We start from the raw sequence: 20,997 nt of genomic DNA, 5'->3' as shown, positions 1-20,997 counted from the left end.
GTGTGTGTGTGTGTGTGTGTGTGTGTGTGTGTGTGTGTGTGTTAGTTTTTTGGGACAGGTTTCTCTGTGTAACAGTTTGGCTGTCCTGGAACTCGCTCTGTAGACCAGGCTGGCCTCAAACTCAGAGAACTTCCTGCCTCTGCCTCCTGAGTGCTGGGATTTAAAGGCGTGTACTGCCACTGCCTGGCTTCTATGTATATTTTTGTGTGTGATCCCAGGCCCTCATGGAGGCTAGGCAAATGCTCTCTTGCTGTATGTGTGCTTTGGCATTTTTGTTTTGTTTTGTTTGAGACAGTCTCACTTTGTATTCTAATACAAACTCTAGACTGGTCTTGAATATCTAATGTCTTAGCCTCCAGAGTGCTGAGACTACCATCACACCTGATGTGAGCAGCCTCCTCTGCCACATGATCTTGTCACTAAGATGCTCTGCTTCCCCATGGGCCCATAGCAATGTCTAATATATTACCAAGGGTGCAAAGTTGCCAGGAGACTATTTAAAAGTGAAGCAGTAGTACAAATAAAAAAGTAAGCTGTCAGGGCTGGGAAGATGGCTCATCAGTTAAAAGCACTACATGCTCTTCAAGAGGGCATGGATTAGATTCCTAGAAACCCACAGGACAACACATGACTGGAACTATAGTTCCTGGGGATCCAATGCCCTCTTATGGCCTTCATGAGCACCAGGTATGTACATGGTATGCAGAAATACATGCAGACAAAACACCCATACACATAAAGATAATAAAATTAAAATTAAAACAATGACAACACATATTTATGTATAGTATGAAGAATTTAACTTAATTTAAAAATATTTTCTTCTTTTTTTTTTCCTCTGCCCCCACCTTCCCCCCAGCCCCTCCCCTCCATTCCCATCTTCTCCAGGGCCAAGACTCCTCTGGGGATTCATTTAAACCTGGTGGATTCAGCACAGGCAGGTCCAGTCCCCTCCTTCCAGGCTGAGCAAAGTGTCCCTGTGTAAGCCCAAGGTTCCAAACAGCCAGATCATGCACTAAGGACAGATCTGGGTCCCACTGCCTGGGTGCCTCCCAAACAGTTTAAGCTATTCAATTGTCTCACTTATCTGGAAGGCCTGCTCCAGCTGGGGGCCCACAGCTTTTGGTTCATAATTCGTGTGTTTCCATTAGTTTGGCTATTTGTCTCTGTGCTTTTCCAATCTTGGTCTCAACACTTCACACTCTTAGAGTCCCTCTTTCTTGACAATTGGACTCCTGGAGCTCTACCTGGGGCCTGGCTGAGGATCTCTGCATCCACTTCCATCAGTTATTGGATGAGAGTTCCAGCACAAATGTTAGGGTGTTTGGCCATCTGATCACCAGACTAGGTCAGATCAGGCTTTCTCTCGACCATTGCCAGTAGACTACAGTGGATTTCTGGGGACCTCTCTAGCACTCTGCTTCTTCCTGTTCTCATATGGTCTTCATTTATCATGGTCTGTTATTCCTTGTTCCCCCTTTCTGTTCTTGATCCAGCTGGGATCTCCTGCTCCCTTAAGCTCTCTTTCCCCCGAACCTTGCCCTTCATCACTCCCACTGTCGTCCAGGTTGTTCATGTAGATCTCATCCATTTCTTTGTCATTGGGTGGTCCCTGGGTCTTTCCTAGGGTCCCGTTTTCTAGGTAGCCTCCCTGGAGTTGTGTAGCAGTCTAGTCATCTTTGTTTTACATCTAGTATCCTCCTATGAGTGAGTACATACCATGTTTGTCTTTCTGAGTCTGGGTAACCTCACTCAGGATGATTTTTTCTAGATTCATCCATTTACCTGCAAACCTCATGATGTCATTGTTTTTCTCTGCTGAGTAGTACTCCATTGTGTATATGTACCACATTTTATTTATCCATTCTTCAGTTGAAGGACATCTAGGTTGTTTCCAAGAAATGGGTTATAGAACTAAACAGAGAATTCTCAACAGAGGAAGTTCAAATGGCTGAAAGACATTTAAGGAATTGCTCAACATCCCTAATTATCTGGGAAATGCAAATCAAAATGACTCTGAGATGCCACCTTACACCTGTCTGAATGGCTAAGATCAAAAACACAGAAGACAGCTTATGCTGGAGAGGATGTGGAGCAAGGAGAACTCTCCTCCACTGCTGGTGGGAATGCAAGCTTGTACAGCTACTTTGGAAATCAATATGGCGCTTCCTTAGAAAATTGGGAATCCATCTCCCCCAAGACCCAGCTATAGCACTCTTGGGCATATACCCAAGGAATGCTCAATCATACCACAAGGGCATTTGCTCAGCTATGCTCATATCAGCATTGTTTGTAATAGCCTGAACCTGGAAATATTTTCTTCTTAATTATATGTATGCTGAGGGAAGTGCAGGTGGCTGAGGAGGCCAGAAGAGGGCATCCGTTCCTTTCAAGTTGTGAGCTGAACTGTCTTCCATAAGAGCATTTTGTACTCTTAACTGATGAACCTGCTCTCCAGTCTTAAGCTTCTTTCTTTTGCATGTAGATATCTGGTTTCCCTGAAACTATTTTGTTTTAAGCTCCCTGAAACTATTTTTAAGAGAAATGTCCTTTTCAGCTGTGTGGTGGTGGTGCACGCCTTTAATCCCAGCACTCTGGAGGCAGAGGCAGGTGGATCTCTGTGACTTCGAGGCCAGCCTGGTCTCCAAAGTGAGTTCCAGGAAAGGCACAAAGCTACACAGAGAAACCCTGTCTTGAAAAAAAAGAAAGAAAGAAAGAGAGAGAGAGAGAGAGAGAGAGAGAGAGAGAGAGAGAGAGAGAAAGAAAGAAAGAAAGAAAGAAAGAAAGAAAGAAAGAAAGAAAGAAAGAAAGAAAGAAATGTCCTTTTCTAGTTTGTAGCTTTGGTATCCCTGTCAAAAGTCATGCTACCATGTGCTGGAGAGATGTTTTTTCTGGACTTGCTACTGTGTTTCATCAGTTTCTCTGTCATCTAGTGCTTCACTGTAATAAATGTTACTAAGCAGTATTTTGAAATTGAGAAGTGTTTTCTGACTCTGTACTGCTTTTCCAGAATTGTTTTAATTATTTGGAAGTGTCTCTTGAGATTCCATATGAAATTAGTATCAATTGTTTTAAGTTAATTTGATTTGTTTTGTTTTGTTTTTCAAGACAGGGTTTCTCTGTGTAGTTTTGGTGCCTGTCCTAGAAGTCACTCTGTAGAACAGGCTGGCCTCGAACTCACAAAGATCCGCCTGGCTCTGCCTCCCGAGTGCTGGGGTTAAAGGCGTGTGCCACCAACGCTGTGTAAGTCTATTTTTAGTTGTGGTTTTGTCTTTTTTTAGGTGGGGGGCATGCTGGCATTGAACCAGGGCTTTACACACATTGCACTGCAATCTTTGGTGCCTTGAGGCAAATTTTTGGGAGGGAGACAAGGTCTCTTTCTCTGTAACTCAGATTGACCTGGTAGCTTCCCAGGGTAACCTTAAACCTGTGATCTTCCTTGCCTCATCCTCACAAGGGCTGATTATAGAATGTCAGTACACCTCTTCAACTTAAAAAAAAATAGTACTGGAGATTGAACCCAGGGCATCTTGCATGGTGGCTGTTAACCAAGGCCACATCATTTTTAAAGCTCCTCCATTTTGATTTAACAATGACAATTCCCAAAACTAAGTAATTTGGTTTCCAAAACTAAAGTAACTCGTTTTTCTAGATTCTTGCCCTCCCTGTCCCACTGACCATCTCCAGCAAAAGCCATGAGAGATGTTTATCGGTCACCTGACATTCTTTAACTCACCACTCACTTTAGCTCTCCAGGTATTCCTAGCAACAGCAATCTATGAGGCAAAAACAGGGAAATTTTCAGTCCTCTTTCCCTTCTCCTTTTCTGCCCTACAACTTACCTGTCCTATAAAAGATCTGCAGGCTCTCTGGATCTTACAGTAGTGATCCACCTTCTTTTTTTTATAATTAACTTAATTTCACATATCAGCCACAGATTCCCCTGTCCTCCCTCCTCCCACCCTCCAGCTCTTCCCCCCAATCCAGCCCCCATTCCTACCTCCTCCAAGGCAAGGTCTTCCCTGGGGAATCAGCCCAGCCTGGTAGATTCAGCTGAGGCAGGTCCAGTCTCCTCCTCCCTACACCAAGGCTGAGCAAAGTGTCTCAGCATGGGCCCCAGGTTCCAAAAAGCCAGCTCATGCACTAAGGACAGGCCCTGGTCCCACTGCCTGGGGGCCTCCCAAACAGTTCAAGCTAATCAACTGTCTCACTTATCCAGAGGGCCTGCTCCAGTTCCATGGGGGCTCCTTAGCTATTGGTTCACAGTTCATGTGTTTCCACTAGTTTGGCTATTTGTCCCTGTGCTTTTTCTAATCATGGTCTCAGTATCTCTTGCTCATACAATCCCTCCTCTCTCTCGCCGAATGGACTCTCGAAGCTCCACCTGGGGCTTGGCCATGAATCTCTGCATCTGCTTCCATCAGTCATTGGATGAGAGTTCTATCATGACAGCCAGTCATAAGTGGATACTAGATTAAAGCAAAGGGTAACCAGACTGTAACTCACAACTCCAGGGAGGCTACCTAGTAAAGAGGACCCTAAGAAAGACACCCAATGACAGAGAAATGGATGAGACCTACATGAACAACCTGGATGACAGTGGGAGAAATGAAGGGCACGATTTGAGGGAAAGAAAGCTTAGGGGAGCAGGAGATCCCAGCTGGATCAAGAACAGAAAGGGAGAATGAGGAATAACAGACCATGATAAATGAAGACCACATAAGACCAGGAATAGGCAGAGTGCTGGAGAGGTCCCCAGAAATCCACAATGATACATCCTCTGTAGACTGCTGGCAATGGTCGAGAGAAAGCCCGAGCTGACCTGCTCTGGTGATGGGATGGCTGATCCACCTTCTTCAGGTCTTTTCCTGAATAAAGCCTGGACTATAGCTGAATTGCTCCTTCCCTTGTCTGTCTTTCCTTCTTGCCAAACTTATGGCAGGCAAGTGCTCTTCCACTATTGTTTTCACTTATGACATGTTCTTACTGAGTTACCGCACTGGCCTAGAGCTCATTGTATAGCCAGCCCATGCTGACCTCCAATTCCTGACCCTCCTGTTTCCATTTAAAATTTTCTTCTTCTTATTTAATATTATTGCTATTCATTTTTATTTTTTACTAGTAGTTTACCTTCGTGTATGTAAGAAGGACATGTGCATGCAGGGCCCAAGGAAGCCAGAAGAGAGCATTAGAGCCTGTGAAAATGGTGTTACAGATGGTTGTGAGCTGCCATGTGTGTTCTGGGAACTAAGTCTGGATCATAAGTACTCTTAACCTCAGAGTCATACTCCCTTAAATTATTTTTTGTTTTCTCCTTAATTTTTTTTATTTTATCATGTTTGCATTTGTGTGTGTGTGTATGTGTGTGTGTGTGTGTGTGTGTGTGAGAGAGAGAGAGAGAGAGAGAGAGAGAGAGAGAGAGAGAGAGAGACAGACAGACAGACAGACAGACAGAAATATGAAAACCAGATAATAAAATTCCTTTTTTTTTTTTCTAGGTTGTCCCAGGACCCTAGTTACTCAGCCATTATTAAAGGAAATCCCAGAATAGAGGGGAGTTACCCATGGACAGAGGAACACACTTCCACTTCCTGCAGCCTCTTGGAACTAGATCATTGCTTTCTCATCTCCAGACTGCTGGGTGTGAAGGAGGCATTAGTACAAAGCTTTCTTTCTTTCTTTTTTTTTTTTTTTGCTTTGCTTTTCTTTGTTTTTGGAGACAGGGTGTAGTGCTGGCTGTCCTGGAACTTGCTCTGTAGACCAAGATGGACTCAAATTCACAGAGATCTGCCTGCTTCTGCCTCCTTAGTGCTGGGATTAAAGGTGTGCACCACTATGCCTGGCACAAAATTCTTTTCTTCTACCATGTAGGTCTTGGAAACCAAACTCAGTTCATTAGCCTTAGGCTTGATAGCAAGCACTTTTCTTTACTCACTTGAGCTGCGTCTTGAAGCCCAAGGTATAGCCCAGGCTGGCCTCCAATTTGTGATCCTCTTGTCTACCCCTCTTCAACATATCCTATCTGCATGAACTACCACAACTGGCATGTTTTGTTTTATTATTTATTTAGTATTATTAAAGTTAGCTCATCAAAAACAGGTGCAGGCTTACTGTTCAGTTAGTCCCATCACCCCAACACAGGGTCCCACACCTCCCAAGTCAAGCACTCTAGCATGGAGCCACACCCAGCTCTGATCATCTGCTTTCAACTGGAAACATGGCTCTTTCATCTTGTTGAAGTTGATACACTTAAGAGAACAGAAACCAGGCCAGGCGGCGGTGGCACATACCTTTAACCCAGCACTTGGGAGGCAGAGGCAGGCGGATCTCTGTGAGTTCGAGGCCAGCCTGGTCTACAGAGGGAGTTCCAGGACAGGCTCCAAAGCTAGAGAAACCCTGTCTTAAAAAAAACAAAAACAAAAAGAGAGAGGGAGAACAGAAACTCTTTCCAGGAGTCATATGAAGAGTGATAATAAGCGAAAGTCTGGGATGTAAGGATTTATGTCCTAAATTACATCACCAGCCTAAAAAGCGGCCATGCTCTCTCTGTGTTCTCTCTCTTTCCACACTCTCTCCTTCTGTATACCCCCTGTGCTTGGACTCTTCGAGGAATGGGGAAGGAGAGTCTTCCAAGGTAGACAGGCATTGTGAGATACTGTCTGCCATCTGTTTACTCTGGGGACATGTATCCCTCTTGGCTGTGGCTAGGAACCTTCTGTCTGACAAGATGCTAGTGATGTAGAAAAAAAAAAGCTTAGAGAGAAAAGAATCATTATTATTTTATGTTGACATTTATCTGAGGTAGATTTGGCAAGTCCAGATGGATTTTGAAACATGTTAAGCTTTATCAGAGACAGATTATTTTAAAGCACCTGTTTCCTTTACTAGTTCAGCATCCAGGAGACAGGTGATCAATTGTTAAAAGCATCTCACAGTAATAGATGTTTACATTAAAGTCTTTTTTTGTAGCACCCAGACAGTTTTGGATCTGGGGGTGTCAATACCTTTTAGCTGTTACAGTTCTTACTTGATGATCTCTGGCTTCCAGTTCTGTGGTGGTCCTGTACCATTAGCTGAACCGTGAGTTAGAACAGGGAACTGGGAAGAGAAAAGCTTGTGGTGCATGAGAATTTATTTTTTGAATTAGGGACAAGGCAAAGATCAGGGCCCTGTCTGTGTGTATGTGAGAAACACAGGCAGTAGGTCTGGAATGAGACAACGAGCTCTTAGTTGGAAATCTTTTTTCATTAAGTAACTCTGAAAGTGCAATTAAATCTGGTGAAGTGGGTAAGGCTGCCCCCTGTACCCGACAATAGAGAAAGGAGAGGTGACATCCCAAAAGTCCCAGGACCAAGTCAGTGGTTTTGGTGTCCAGAAGGAAAGAAACAGATTGCTTCTCTGCTGCGTTCTGGGTTCCCTGCCATGTCTGTAGCCAAGCCTAGGTCTGCTGGAGGCCTTAGCTTGATGTACCCATGTGTCTTGGCGCCTGGGGGCAGTTATCTGACTGGTTGTCTTTCTAGGAAGCATCTTTAACAAGGCTGCTGATGGCCTGGCAGGTCATTCGCTAGCCCATGGCCTTTTTTCTCACTTAAAACAAGGACCCAACAGCTTTTGGGAGTCAGCAAGTGCCAGCACCTGGCAATTTTGTTTTTGGGCTTTTATCTCTTCCCTGGCACACCTTAAATGCCACAGATGACTCTTTTGCCTGTGGGGTTAGGAGTCTTGCTCTCCAGATGCTTAAGTTTTAGTCGGGGAGGTCTGGGGAACAAGAGACAGAGTTTACTATGTGTCCTGGATTTTTTTCCCCCTGATGATTGTTGGCTTAAGGACAGCTTTTGGAAGATCTGCCAGTTGGAAGACTTGTCTGAGGCTATAAGCTGATTTTTGGCTTAAGAGCCATCCTGACTATGTAAACTTATTTGTATGGATCTTAGCCACTTCCAGATCTGTCTGTGTCTCCTAAGGCAGTTGAAAATGAGTGGGTGGAGTTAAGGTGAGTTAGGACGAGAGTCATAGAAGCCGCCCAAGCCTGCCCATTTGAGCCTGTGCACTGCCAGAGGGAGTCAGACAGAAAAGGTTGCACATGGTAGATGCAGAAGTGGGGAGGGAGAAGGGTTTAGCGCTTTTGCAGAAAGCTTGGGGATAAAATAACCCTTCTTTTTGCCTATTTGCTGGCAGAAGTTCCCATGACACTGTTATGTAGCCAGATTTATCGGTACCGGCCCCTATCCACCAATTTAAGTGGTAAATGTATCTGCCCCTTTGTCCCATGGCTCTAGCCGAGAGAAAAATAAAAAATTAAAATAATAAACCGGGATCAGACTCCAATCTCAGGCATCCCTGAGAGTGCAGAGAGATCTAAGAATCAGCTCAAGTTACTGATCCTCTTCATCAAGGGATGAGAAGGGCTGCAGCCACACTGCAGTTAGTCCACAGAGGACCCGAGACAGCATTGACGCCCTCATCAGGAGCAAAAATGTGCCTGCTATTGTCAGGCAGCCCAAGGACAACCCCCAGGGTGTCCATCACAAAGAATATAGCTCAGACTACTACGGCGGACTCACTCACTCACTCACTGTAGTGAAGAATCATGGCAACAGCAGTAGTGGTAGCTGTGTGAGGGTCCAGCCGAGGTGGCGAGGGATGCATCTGTGCTCACAGTCTCGCTGGATGGGGGAGGAGGCAGCAAGCGACAGTGGTCACAGCAGGTCCTTAGTGGTGTATCCAAGTCATGACACCAATGTTGGTTAAGTGGAGGTGCTCATGGCTGGCTGCCACCCTCGGTGGCCATGCCAACAGAGGAGAGTGCTGGTTGAAGAATTACAAGCCATGGTTAACTTTCTAAAGCTTTATTGGGAAAGAAAGAAGGGAGAGAGAGAGAGAGAAAGAGAGAGAGAGAGAGACACTGAACAGAGGTGGGAGAATATGGAAGGAGAGAGTGCGGAAAGAGAGAGAACACATCCGGGCAGTGGTGGCACATGCCTTTAATCCCAGCACTTGGGAGGCAGAGCCAGGCAGATCTCTGTGAGTTCGAGGCCAGCCTGGGCTACCAGGTGAGTTCCAGGAAAGGCACAAAGCTACACAGAGAAACCCTGTCTCAAAAAACCAAGAGAGAGAGAGAGAGAGAACGAGAACACAGGGAGCTTTTTAGGCTGGGACGCAGTTGCAGGCTGGTGATGTAATTAAGGACATACTCCTTACACAGGTGCTCCAGGGAGGGCCAAAAGCAATGGTTACACTGGATCTGGAGTTAGAACTGAGCCACCTGATGTGGTGCTGGGCATTTAACTCAGATCCTTGGGAATAGTACCAAGTGCTCTTAACCATCCAGCCATCTCTCTAGGCCCTGGTTTGTTGTTGTTGTTATCAAACTAGAGTCACAATACAATGGATCTCAAGAACTTGTTCATCTTATAACTTAAATTGCATCCTTTAGCTGACATTTCCCCCTTCCCCTTTCCACCACTACAAGCCCTTGTCAACCATCATCCAACTCTGTGCTTCTGGTACTTTCCAATTTTCTGTTTGTTTGCTGGAAATGGAACCCAGGGCCTTGCCCATGCTCTACCACAAGATTACACCCCTAGTCTAAAAGTTCAACTTTTAAAGCCTAGGATGACCCTGAATTCCTGATCCTCTTGTCTCTGCTTTCTAAATTCAGGGATTACAGGCATGAGCCACCACATCCAACAAGTTCAACATTTTTACATTCCACACTGTTGGGAGCACAAAGGTCCTTGCACATGCAGAGCACTAGGGAACTAGGAATGTTAAACACAGAAGGCTTCTCCTCAATGGAGGAGATAAAATACCGGTTTTCCTGCCCCAAAGGCTAGGAGTGGATATTGTTAATGACCTGGTGACCATTTTGCTATCTGTGGCAGCAGACCTCACCCACCTTTTACTATAGAGGCAGAGCTCACCCAGATCCCCTGGAACGTTTATTCCACACTCTCCCTCCGTAGCTCTCAATTAACAGAACCTATCCTTAGGGGTGATGTCACATGTGCTTTATGGCCTGCTGACTTCTATGCTTTCACAGCCAGAGACCACTAGATTCTTTAGCTATAGAACCCACCCTTGTGGTCACATGTACTTTGTAAAGGAGTTTCCATGTAGTCACATCTTAGGCTTCATTGTGCACCTGGAATTAGAATGATTGTTGCCTGGAAACCTGTAATAGGAATGATTGTTGACTGGAAACTTTCCCCCAAATTGTACTGTGTTTTAAATATGCTGACAAAGAACCACCTGGCATCAGACTCCCCGAAATCTGATCCAGGCTGATGAAGTCAATCTGAACTGAGTTTTCATTCTCAACTCTTCTTGGATAACTGCCTACATTGACACCTACAGTCCCCTTCTCCACACATGGGTGAAAGCATTTGGGGCTTGTCTTTCTGTGCCTGGATTATTTCATTTAATGTCCTCTGGGTTCTTACATATCAGAACACATGATAGGAATTTGCTTGAACATTCCATTACACTACACTCACCTTCTTTCTATTTCTTCTCTTATTTGTGTATTTTAGACAGGGTCTCACTATGTAGACTAGACTGGCCTTGAACTCATAGAGATCCACCTATCTCTGCCTCCTAAGTGCCAGGACTAAATGTTTTCTCTTTTATTTTATTTATCATTGAAATTTATTTTTTGAATAAAATATTTTTGTGGTTGCTAAGCATCATTTTAAAAATTAAAATATAATTATATAATTTTCATCCTTTTCTTCCTTCAGTCCCTCCCATGTGCCCCCCTGCTCCCTCTCAAATTCATGACCTCTTTTTCTTTAATGCTTAGATATATAAATACAACCTGCTCAGTTCATTTAGTGTTACTTCTATGTATATGGTTTCAGAGTTGACCACTTGGAATTGTTTTTTTTGTTTTTGTTTTGTTTTATTTTTGTTTTTCGAGACAGTGTTTCTCTGTGTAGCTTTGTGCCTTTCCTGGAACTCACTCTGTAGACCAGGCTGGCCTCGAACTCACAGAGATCCATCTGGCTCTGACTCCAGAGTGCTGGGATTAAAGGCCTGTATGTACCACCACTGCTAGGCTAACTGCTTAGAATTGGATAACCAATTAAGGGACTCCTCCTTTGGTAATTTTTTTTTCTTTTCTTTTCTTTTTTTTTCTTCAAGACAGGGATCCTCTCTATAGCCCTTGGTTTCCTGGAACTCACTCTGTAGACCAGACTGGCCTTGAACTCAGAAAGATCTGCCTGTCTCTGCTTCCCGAGTGCTGGGATTAAAGGCGTGTGCCACCACTGCCTGGCTGAACTTAACTTTTCTTTTCTTTCTTTCTTTCTTTCTTTCTTTCTTTCTTTCTTTCTTTCTTTCCTCCCTCCCTCCCTCCCTCCCTCCCTCCCTCCCTTCTTTCCTTCCTCCCTCCCTCCCTCCTCTTTCTTTCTTTCTTTCTGTCTTCCTTCCTTCCTTCCTTCCTTTCTTTCTTTCTGTCTTCCTTCCTTCCTTCCTTTTTTTCTTTTTCTTTTCTTTTATTTTTTTTCGAGACAGGGTTTCTCTGTGTAGTTTTGGTGCCTGTCCTGGATCTCCTCTGTAGCCCAGGCTGGCCTCAAACTCACAGAGATCTGCCTGGCTCTGCCTCCTGAGTGCTGGGATTAAAGGTGTGTGCCACCACTGCCTGGCCTGAAAGTTTTCTTTTTTAATTAAGTACATTATTATTATTATTATTATTATTAATGTGAATGATGTATATGGGAACACATATAGACCACAGTGCCTGTGTAGAGGTCAGAGGGCTTGCTTTGTAGCCCATCCTGAAGAATGTTCTATTTGTGTAAGATCTTACTATGTAGCTCAGGCTGTCTTGGAATTCACTATGTAGCATAGGCTGGCCTCAAACTCACAGCAGTCCTCCTGCCTCAGATTCCTGAGTGTCAAGATTACGGGCCTGGCTTAAGAATGTGTATTCTGGGGCTGGGCAGTGGTGGCACACTTCTTTAATCCCAGCACTCAGGAGGCAGAGACAGTCGGATGTCTGTGAGTTTGAGGCCAGCCTGGTCTACAGAGTGAGATCCAAGACAGGCTCCAAAGTTACACAGAGAAACCCTGTCTCAAAAAACACACAAACAAACAAAATAGTGTATTCTGGGCCTCTTCTTGGGGGTCATTATGGGCAGCAAGGTGGCATCTGACAGCAGGGTTGTGCAGCTTCAGAAGCTTTGAAATCTGCTGGGCTAAACTATCACTCTTCTATAATTTCACAACATTCTAAAAGGAGTATATCCCCAGCCACAAGATACTGAAGAAATAATAAAAACATTACCTCATTTTAAGTTTTAATTACTATTGTTAGTTATTATTATGTGGCGCAGTGTTATTCACTAAGAGACACTGTTTACCATTTGAGAAAAGCCACAAGGCACAACAAAACCTACTATAAGAGTTTATTAAGGAAAGGAACAGAGGGGAATGTACTTAGGCCTATGGAAGATTGTGTATATGGGCTTACATAACTACACCATGCATGTGCATAGATTACGTGATCATGCTGCTCACAAATTATGTGATCTTGCAGTGCATGGATTACATAGGATGTAAGGCCCTGGGATGACTAAGCCTCTTGCTTGGCTACTGTACAGTGCATGTGTGTGGTCATGTAGCTGGGGGAGTGAGCTCTTTGGGCTATAAACTTGCTTATCACAACAGAAAATACCTATTGCTTTACAAAGGGCTTGTCCCATCAGCTGGGGGAGTTTCACTGCTCCACATCACTGTCAACAACTGCCAATCACTGTTCACACAAAGGTGATTCATTGTGATTTAATTTGCATTTCCACAGACCTGCTCTGCCCCTCTTCCTATGCACAAGGTGAGGGAGATATACATGCATCTCTGCAGTGTGTCTGTGTGCCTGTACTATGTGCACATATGTGTGTTAGGGAATGTTGAGACAGGTACTTGCTGTATAACCATGACTGGCTCTCCACCTTCTAAGTGCTAGAATTGTAGGCATGCACTACCACATCCAGCTTCTGGCAGTTTCTTTCTCCCTCCCTTCCTCTCCTCCCTCCCTCCTCCTCACCTCTCACATCAATTAGGTCTCAGGCCTGATACTTGAAATATAGCAGAGGTTGACCTTGAACATATCCTCCTAACTCCAAAAAGTTCTGGGGTTACACGTGTATGTCAACCATGCATGATTTCTAGCAGCTTTTTTTTACAGGGACTCTCTAGCCATTCTTTTGTTCTGCATACTCCTACATGCATTGTGTGTCTACCCATCCTTACTTCATTTTTTCCCCTAAGTGTTCATTTTTTTCATTTTGAAAAACAATATAATTTTTGTCAGTATATAACTGAGCAAAAAAGTACAATATTTAGAGATGAGAACAGGCCAGGCAGTGATATAGGAAAAAATGACAACTGAGAGACATTTTCCATTGTTTATATTAAAAAATAGGGCCAAAGGCTTTGTGTCCATCAAATGGAAATTGGTAGATACACAATGCTGCAAAGATAGATGAGCTATCCTGGAAAAGCCTTCACAATGAACTAGTTTAAAAATTCAAGTTAGCAACGGGGAGGTGGTGGTGCACACCTTTAATCCCAGCACTCAGGAGGCAAAGGCAGGGATCTCTGTGAGTTCAAGGCCAGCCTGGTCTACAGAGTGAGTTCCAACACAGCTAGAGCTACACAGAGAAACCCTGTCTTGAAAAAAAAAGATTTTAAGAACTTTTTTTGTGGTTTTGCTCATGAAACCTGGAATATTTGTGCAGAACAGGCAATCCCTCTACCACTAAGCCAAGCCCTCTGCCCCTGAGAAATAACTATTAATGTGAAAGTAAAATGTTGTAGAAGTATACATCTTCCTGAAATGTAGAGGTAGAAATGTACACTGCATTGTAGGGGCAACTTCTAACTCTATACAGTCTTGGTTGACATTGAACATGCTATGATCTTTCTGCCTTTGCCACCCTTGTGTTGGGATTATAGGAATGAGCCACTAATGCCAGACTTTTGTTGCTGTTGATGGATATAGTCTCGTGTAGCCCAGGCTGACCTATGTAGCTGAGGATGATCCTGAACTCCTGATCCTCCTATTCAAAGGAGGCAATATTTTAATTGATTTCTTTTTCTGATGCTGACAAAACTGAAAGCCCCTGGAGAAGTGCATGAAAATGCAGTACCTACCCCCCCCCCCCCCCCCCCCCACCCCCCGCAAAAAAAGAAAGAAAATGCAGTACCCGTCTCTTATCAACAGGGGTAAGAGTTCTCGTGTTTTTTGTTTTGTTTTGTTTTTTCTTTTTGAAACTAGGTCTCATATAGCCTAGGCTGCCTCCGCCCCCCACAAATTCCCTATGTAGTTGAGAATATTCTTAAACTTTGAACTTCTGTTTCTCCTGCTTCCACCTCCTGAGTGCTAGGACTATAGGCATGTGTCACCATACTTGGTTTATGCAGTGCTGGAGATGGAACTCTGGGCAGCCTGTGTGGTAAGCAAGTGCTCTAAAACCTGGTGCATGGCTGGGGCTCTTATGAAAGAGAAACTGGAAAATGGCTCTGTGTACCTTTAGGCCAGTGCAGTGCAAAATGAGGGTAGGTAATTAGCTCCTGGCAAGTGACTATACTAAGTTTCTTCTGGTTAGTCTTCATATACCTCAGAAGGAGCATGAACCTTGCTGTAAAAATATTATTATAGAAAATGCAGTCAACAAGAGATGTGCACAGTCACACAGTGCTCTCTCTCTTTACTCTTTAGTTGCAGAATCAGGGCACTTGAAATGCACAACATTCCAATGCCTTACTGAAGATGGTTAGCAGCAATGGTCCACAGACTCCCTAGATGATGATACTTTTTATTTTATTTTATTTTTTTACATCTGCCTGACAGTTGTGGTGCACCCACCCTGCCTGGAACTTCTTAGGCAAATAAAACTGTAGATGAAATTCTAAACAGTCTTAGTAAATAAGAAACACAGAGCCAAATACAGAGTTAAAGCCTAAGAGATCAGAGCAAGAGCCACTACTCCCTTTAGCTTACCACTCGCTGCCATCACTTCCCCTGAGAGAGACCTTCTTTCTGTATGTCTTGTGTTTTATTGCCTTTTTGCTCTGCCTTCTCATTGGCTCTAAACCCAACCACATGAATTTGTTGTAATTGCCTGTCTACACAGACCTCCAGATCTCTATGGTTGGTATTGGGATTAAAGGCAGGTGTCACCATGCTTGGCTCTGTTCCCTAGTATGGCCTTGAACGCACAGAGACTCTGCCTGCCATGTGACCAGATTAAGGGCTGCTGTGGGGTGTTCTGTATGTTAAATGTATTGCTCTGATTGGTTAATAAATAAAACACTGATTGGCCAGTAGCCAGACAGGAAGTGTAGGCGGGACAGAGAGGAGAATTCTGGGAAGTGGAAGGCTGAGTCAGGGAGACGCTGACAGCCTCTGCCATGACAAGCGACATGTAAGGTACCAGTAAGCCACAAACCACATGGCAACCTATAGACTAATAGAAATGAGTTAATTTAAGATAGAAGAACTAGAGAAGCCTGCCATGGCCATACAGTTTGTAAGCAATATAAGTCTCTGTATATTTACTTGGTTGGGTCTGAATGGCTGTGGGACTGGTGGGTAAGAGAGATTTGTCCTGACTGTGGGCTAGGCAGAAAAACTCCAACTACAAAGAAAAACTCTAGCTACAAAGGGCATGTGCTACCACTGCCAGACTTCTGCTTAATGGCTATGACCTCTGATCTCCAAGCAACTTTATTTATTAACATACAAATAAAATCACATTTCAGCACAATATTTCTGTTGTCCTGAGCCTCACAGGTTAGTAGAGGAGGCAAGTATATAAGAAAAGGGAGTAAGTCAGGTGTGGTGGTGCAATGAGAATCTCAAGTTCTAGGCCAGCCTGGGTCACAAAGCAAAAAGACTACCAACAAAAATTGAGAGAGGAAGTGAGGAAGTAAAGGAAGGGAGGGAGGGAGGAAGAGAGAGAGAGAAAAAGGGAGGAGGAAGGGAGAGAGAGCACAAAAGAGAGAGTGGGGATTGGCTCTTATGATTTATCCATACCTGGAAATGAGGGTGATCCTGGTCCATATCAGTTGAACTGCATGGAGTAAGAGAACTGGTGGAGCTGGAACATTTATCTCAGGTGATCTCATCACCAATGTAGGTGGCATCTAGGCTGTTTTCTGAAGAAGCATTGTGGAGTCACTTGTCAGAGGTGAGTACTTTACTTAATTTTATTTTAAGATTTCTTCCCCCCAGGCATGATGGCCTTCAATTTACAGAGATCCATCTGCCTCTGCTTCCTGAGTGTTGGGATTAAAGGCATGGTAAAGCCTTAGCCAGTTTGCTTAGTCTTTTAGGGACTGTCTTACTTTTCTATTACTGTGATAAAACACTATGATCAAGGCAACTTATAGAAGGAAGAGTTTATTTGGGGCTTATAGTTCCACAGGAATGAGTCCATCACCAATCAGGGAGCCTGGCAGTAGGCAGGTAGGCATGGCTGTGGAGCAGTAGCTGAAAGCTTACATTTCAATCCACAAATAGGAAGCAAAGATGTAGATGCAATTCTAAACAGTCTTATTAAATAAGAAACACAGAGCCAAATAAATAGTTAAAAGCCCAAGAGGTCAGAGCACTAGCAAATAGCCTTTAGCTTACCAGTCGCTGCCGTCCTTCCCCTGAGAGAGAGACCTCCTGTGTAACCCGTCTTTTTATTGACTTTCTGTTCTGCCTTCTCATTGGTTCTAAACCCAACCACATGACTTCCTCATCACTGCCTGTCTATACAGACCTCCTGGTCTCTGTGGTTGGTACTGGGATTAAAGGTGTGTGTCTCCATGCTGGCTGTGTCCTTGAACACACAGAGACTTTGCCTGCCATGTGATCAGATTAAGGCTGTGTGCTACCACTGCCAGACTTCTGCTAAATGGCTTGCTATTAGCTCTGACTCCCAGGCAACTTTATTTATTAACATACAAATAAAATCACATTCCAGCACAAATAAAATATTACCATACAAAGACAGAGCTAAGTTGATCCTAATTAAATGGTTCCAGTCCTTTGAAACTTCAAAGCCAGGCTCAAGTGACATACTTTCTTCAGCAAGGTCACACCTCCTAACACCCTCACACTAAAAAGATGCCGACTGGAGACTTGAGTATTCAGATATCCGAGACTCATGGGGGGACATCTCACTCAAACCACCATAGGGATCTTGACTCAGGTAAAACCCAGGGTTCTTGGCTTTTATACAGAAAGAATTGCAGGAGATGCCAATATGAAGCAGAGTTGGGATTTATTAAAAACAGAAAGAAAAGGGGCTAGGGAAATGGCTTAGTGGTTAAGAGGCCTTATGGCTCTTATAGGCAATCCATGTTTAGTTGCCAGTATCTGTAGCATGAATCTTAAGGAGTCTATTAATAAGATCAAACTCAGAGGCCAGGTATTGGGGTGAATCCTGGAAGATCAGAGACACAGAACAAGCCACAGTTTCCTCACCTTGCCAGTTCCTCAGCTGGTCTTGTTTCCTCAGGCTGCAAGCTTCTGAGTCCTCATCCAGAATGAAACTCAGCTGAACTGTGCTGCTCCAAAGCCTGAATGCTTAACCAGCCAAATGCTTCTAGTTTCTGGTCTTCACGGCTTATATAATCTTTCTCTTTCTGCCCCAACTCCCTGGGATTAAAGGCGTGTGTTGCCATGCTGGCTGTATCCTTGAACACACAGAGATCCGGCTAGCTCTGCCTCCCAAGTGCTGGGATTAAAGGCGTGCACCACCACCGCCCAGCTTCTGCTATGGCTTGCTCTGACCCATTTTCTAGACACCATTTTTGGCTCTGTATCCAGTGGCTGTCTGTTCTCTGACCCCAGATAAATTTATTAGGGTACACAATATTTTGGGGAACACAATACCACCACAAGTATCCACATTAGGAAGCTCACATTTGCCAGTAACTCCATCTTCAGGGGATCCCATACCTTTGGCCTCTGAGGGCACCTGCATTCATGTGCACATACCCACACACAGACATGCCCCATACACATAATTAAAATAAAAAGGTACTTAAAAAAGAATAAATCATACCTGAGAACATGCAGGCTTCTGATAGAAAAGTTGCAGTTTATTAAAAATAATTTTTCTTGAGACAAGGGTCTCTGTGTAACAGCTCTGGCTGGCCTATAACTCACTATATAGATTAGGCTGGCTTTGAACTCACAAGGCCTCTGCCTCCCAAGTTCTGGGATTAAAAGTATGTGCCACTACACCATGCTAAAATGCATTTTGACATAGATTTTTAGTAGGGGGGTTAAAGAGGTGCTTAGGGAAAGAACAAGGCATACTCAAATGGGGGTTAAGTGTCTTAGCATTAATTATCTATACTATTTTGGTGACTGTTAAGCTACATCTCAAAGGGTTGCTAAGAAATGTTTTTCTTTCACATTTCTCTCTCTTTAAAAAATTTTCATAGATGTATTTTTTATGTGTATGAATGTTGCCTGCATGTATGTCTGTGTGCCACATATGTGCCTGGTACCAGAGGAGGTCAAAAGAGGACATCAGATAAGAATGGTTATGGGCCACATTTAGTTGCTAAGAACTGAATTTAACAGCTGGGCCATCTCTGCAGCCCTTTCTCTCTTTGACAACTGAGATGATATGGTGTCTCTTGAGGTACCCTGGATAGGATTATAATCTGGTAGGTAAAACTGGGAGCCACTTGGGTCAGCGAGACACATCAGTGGGTCAAGGTGCTTGATGCTGAGCCTGATGACCTAAGTTCGATCCCCAAGACCCACAGGGAGGAGGAGAGAACTGACTCCTGTAAACTGTATTTTAACTTCCATGTGCACACTATGGTATGTGTGCCTCCCTTACTAAACAAACAAATAAAAAAGGAACAACAACAACAACAAACCCTGCCCCAGAAACCATTAGGCCCTTTTACCAGAAAGGAGGTTTCTGGTGAGATTCTTAGAAAATTGTAGGGCTACAGATGGGAAATGTTAATTATGCTGGAACTTTTCATTATCCTCAGGGGAGAGGCCCCATAAGACTTCCAAGAGAGAGGCTCTTTCTTATCTGCATAATTTCCCTTTCTATCTCAGTTCAACCTCACATTCTCCTCAATCTACTCATGGGTGATTCTGTTGCCCTTAGAAGGCTTTGGTCCATAGATTTCTTGGGTGTCTTTACACCATAGCAGCTGCCTTTCCCCTTCTGAAAATAAGGATACAAGAATGTCTACACCATTGTTTCTTTTAGTACCATGTGGTCAGGTCTTCAGGCTGGAAGGCCAAGATCATGGTGTTGGCAGGGTTGGTTTCTCCTAAGGCCTTGACTTGTGGCCTTTCCTCTGAGTGCACAGGCCTTGGTGCCTCCCATCACTTACTCAGTTTGCTTTGCTCCTAAATCAGCTGGTGCTCCTTCCCATTTCCGAGCTTCTACACATTGTCTTATTAGGTACTTCTCTTATTTTCTGTTGTGACTATATTTCTTTAGATAGTTGAATTATTTGTTTGCCATTTTGGCAGCTTTGAGGAGAATCAAGGGCTAAGCATGTGTTCCATTTCACATGTGTCACTCAAGGTGCTTAAGACTTCTGAAGTCACCTTAACTCAACTTCCTCTACCTCCTGCCTCTCTGAACACCATGGGCTGCACTTGCCATTACTCATGGCTTCTCCCCTATCCTGTGGGAACTACACCCTATCCCCACACCAGCCCCTTCTTCTAATCTGCCTCTCCCTGAAAGGATGCTACTCCCCCCGCCTCACACACCCAGACAGATCAAATCCAGGGGCCACCTTGCCTCTCCCAATTGTTAGATTGCCCCTTGAGATTTCAGGCTTCTGTAGAGGCAAGGCCCGTTTGTTTCTCTTTTACTTTCTCAGCCTCTATCTGTCTACCTACTATCTATCTATCTATCTATCTATCTATCTATCTTTCTATCTATCTGTCTGTCTATCTATTATCTGTGGTTGTTTGAATGAGAATGACCCCCATAGGCTCATATATTTGAATGCTTAGTCACCAGGGAGCGGCAGTCTTTGAAAGGACTAGAAGGGTTAGGAGGTATGGCCTTGTTGAAGGAAAGTGTGTCACTGGAGGTGGGCTTTGAAGTTTCAAAAGTCCATTTCAGGTCCAGCCTCTCTGTCTCTGTCAGCTGCCTGTGGACCAAGATGTGGAATTCTCAGCTACTTCTGCAGCACCATGTCTGTCTACATGACATCATACTCCCCTCCATGATAATGGACTAAACCTCTGAAACTGTAAGCAACCACAATTAAATGCTTTATGAGTTGCCTTGGTCATGGTGTTTCTTCACAGCTATAGAACACTGACTACAACACTATCTATTATCTATCTACTATCTATTATAATTTATCGTATCTATCTTTATTAGTTAGCTTCATGGGTCAACTTAACACAGCCCAGAGTTATTTGAGGGAGTCTCTTGGGGAATTAATTACCTCAGCCAGATTGGCCTGTGAGCATGCCTATGGGCACTTTCTTGATTGTTAATTGATGTAGGAGGGCCCAGTCCACTGTGGGCAGTACCATCTCTAGGCAGGTAGGGCTAGGTTCTATAAGAAAGCTGAAAAGGGGGGGGGCTGGACAGATGGCTCAGTGGTTAAGAGCACTGACCACTCTTCCAGAGGTCCTGAGTTCAATTCCCAGCAACCACATGGTGGCTCACAACCACCTGTAATGAGATCTGGTGCCCTCTTCAGGCATGCAGGCATACATGCAGGCAGAGTACTGTATACATAATAAATAAATCTTAAAAAAAAAAAAAAAAGAAAAGAAAGAAAGAAAGACAGCTGGCTGAGCATAGGCCAGAGGGAGTGAGCCAGTAAGCAGCTTTCCCCTCATGGTTTCTGCTCCCATTCCTGTTTGATCTCTCGTCCTGACTTCCCTTAATGATGGACTGTTGGAAGTATAAGCCAAATAAACCCTTCCCTCAAAGTTGCTTTGCTCAGAATACTTTTTTTAAGTTTATCAAGATAAGATTTCTCTGT

This window comes from Onychomys torridus, chromosome X (assembly GCF_903995425.1).
Source record: "Onychomys torridus chromosome X, mOncTor1.1, whole genome shotgun sequence".
Lineage (NCBI taxonomy): Eukaryota > Metazoa > Chordata > Mammalia > Rodentia > Cricetidae > Onychomys > Onychomys torridus.
The sequence above is the reverse complement of the archived record's forward strand: the minus strand, read 5'-3'. Positions refer to the sequence as shown.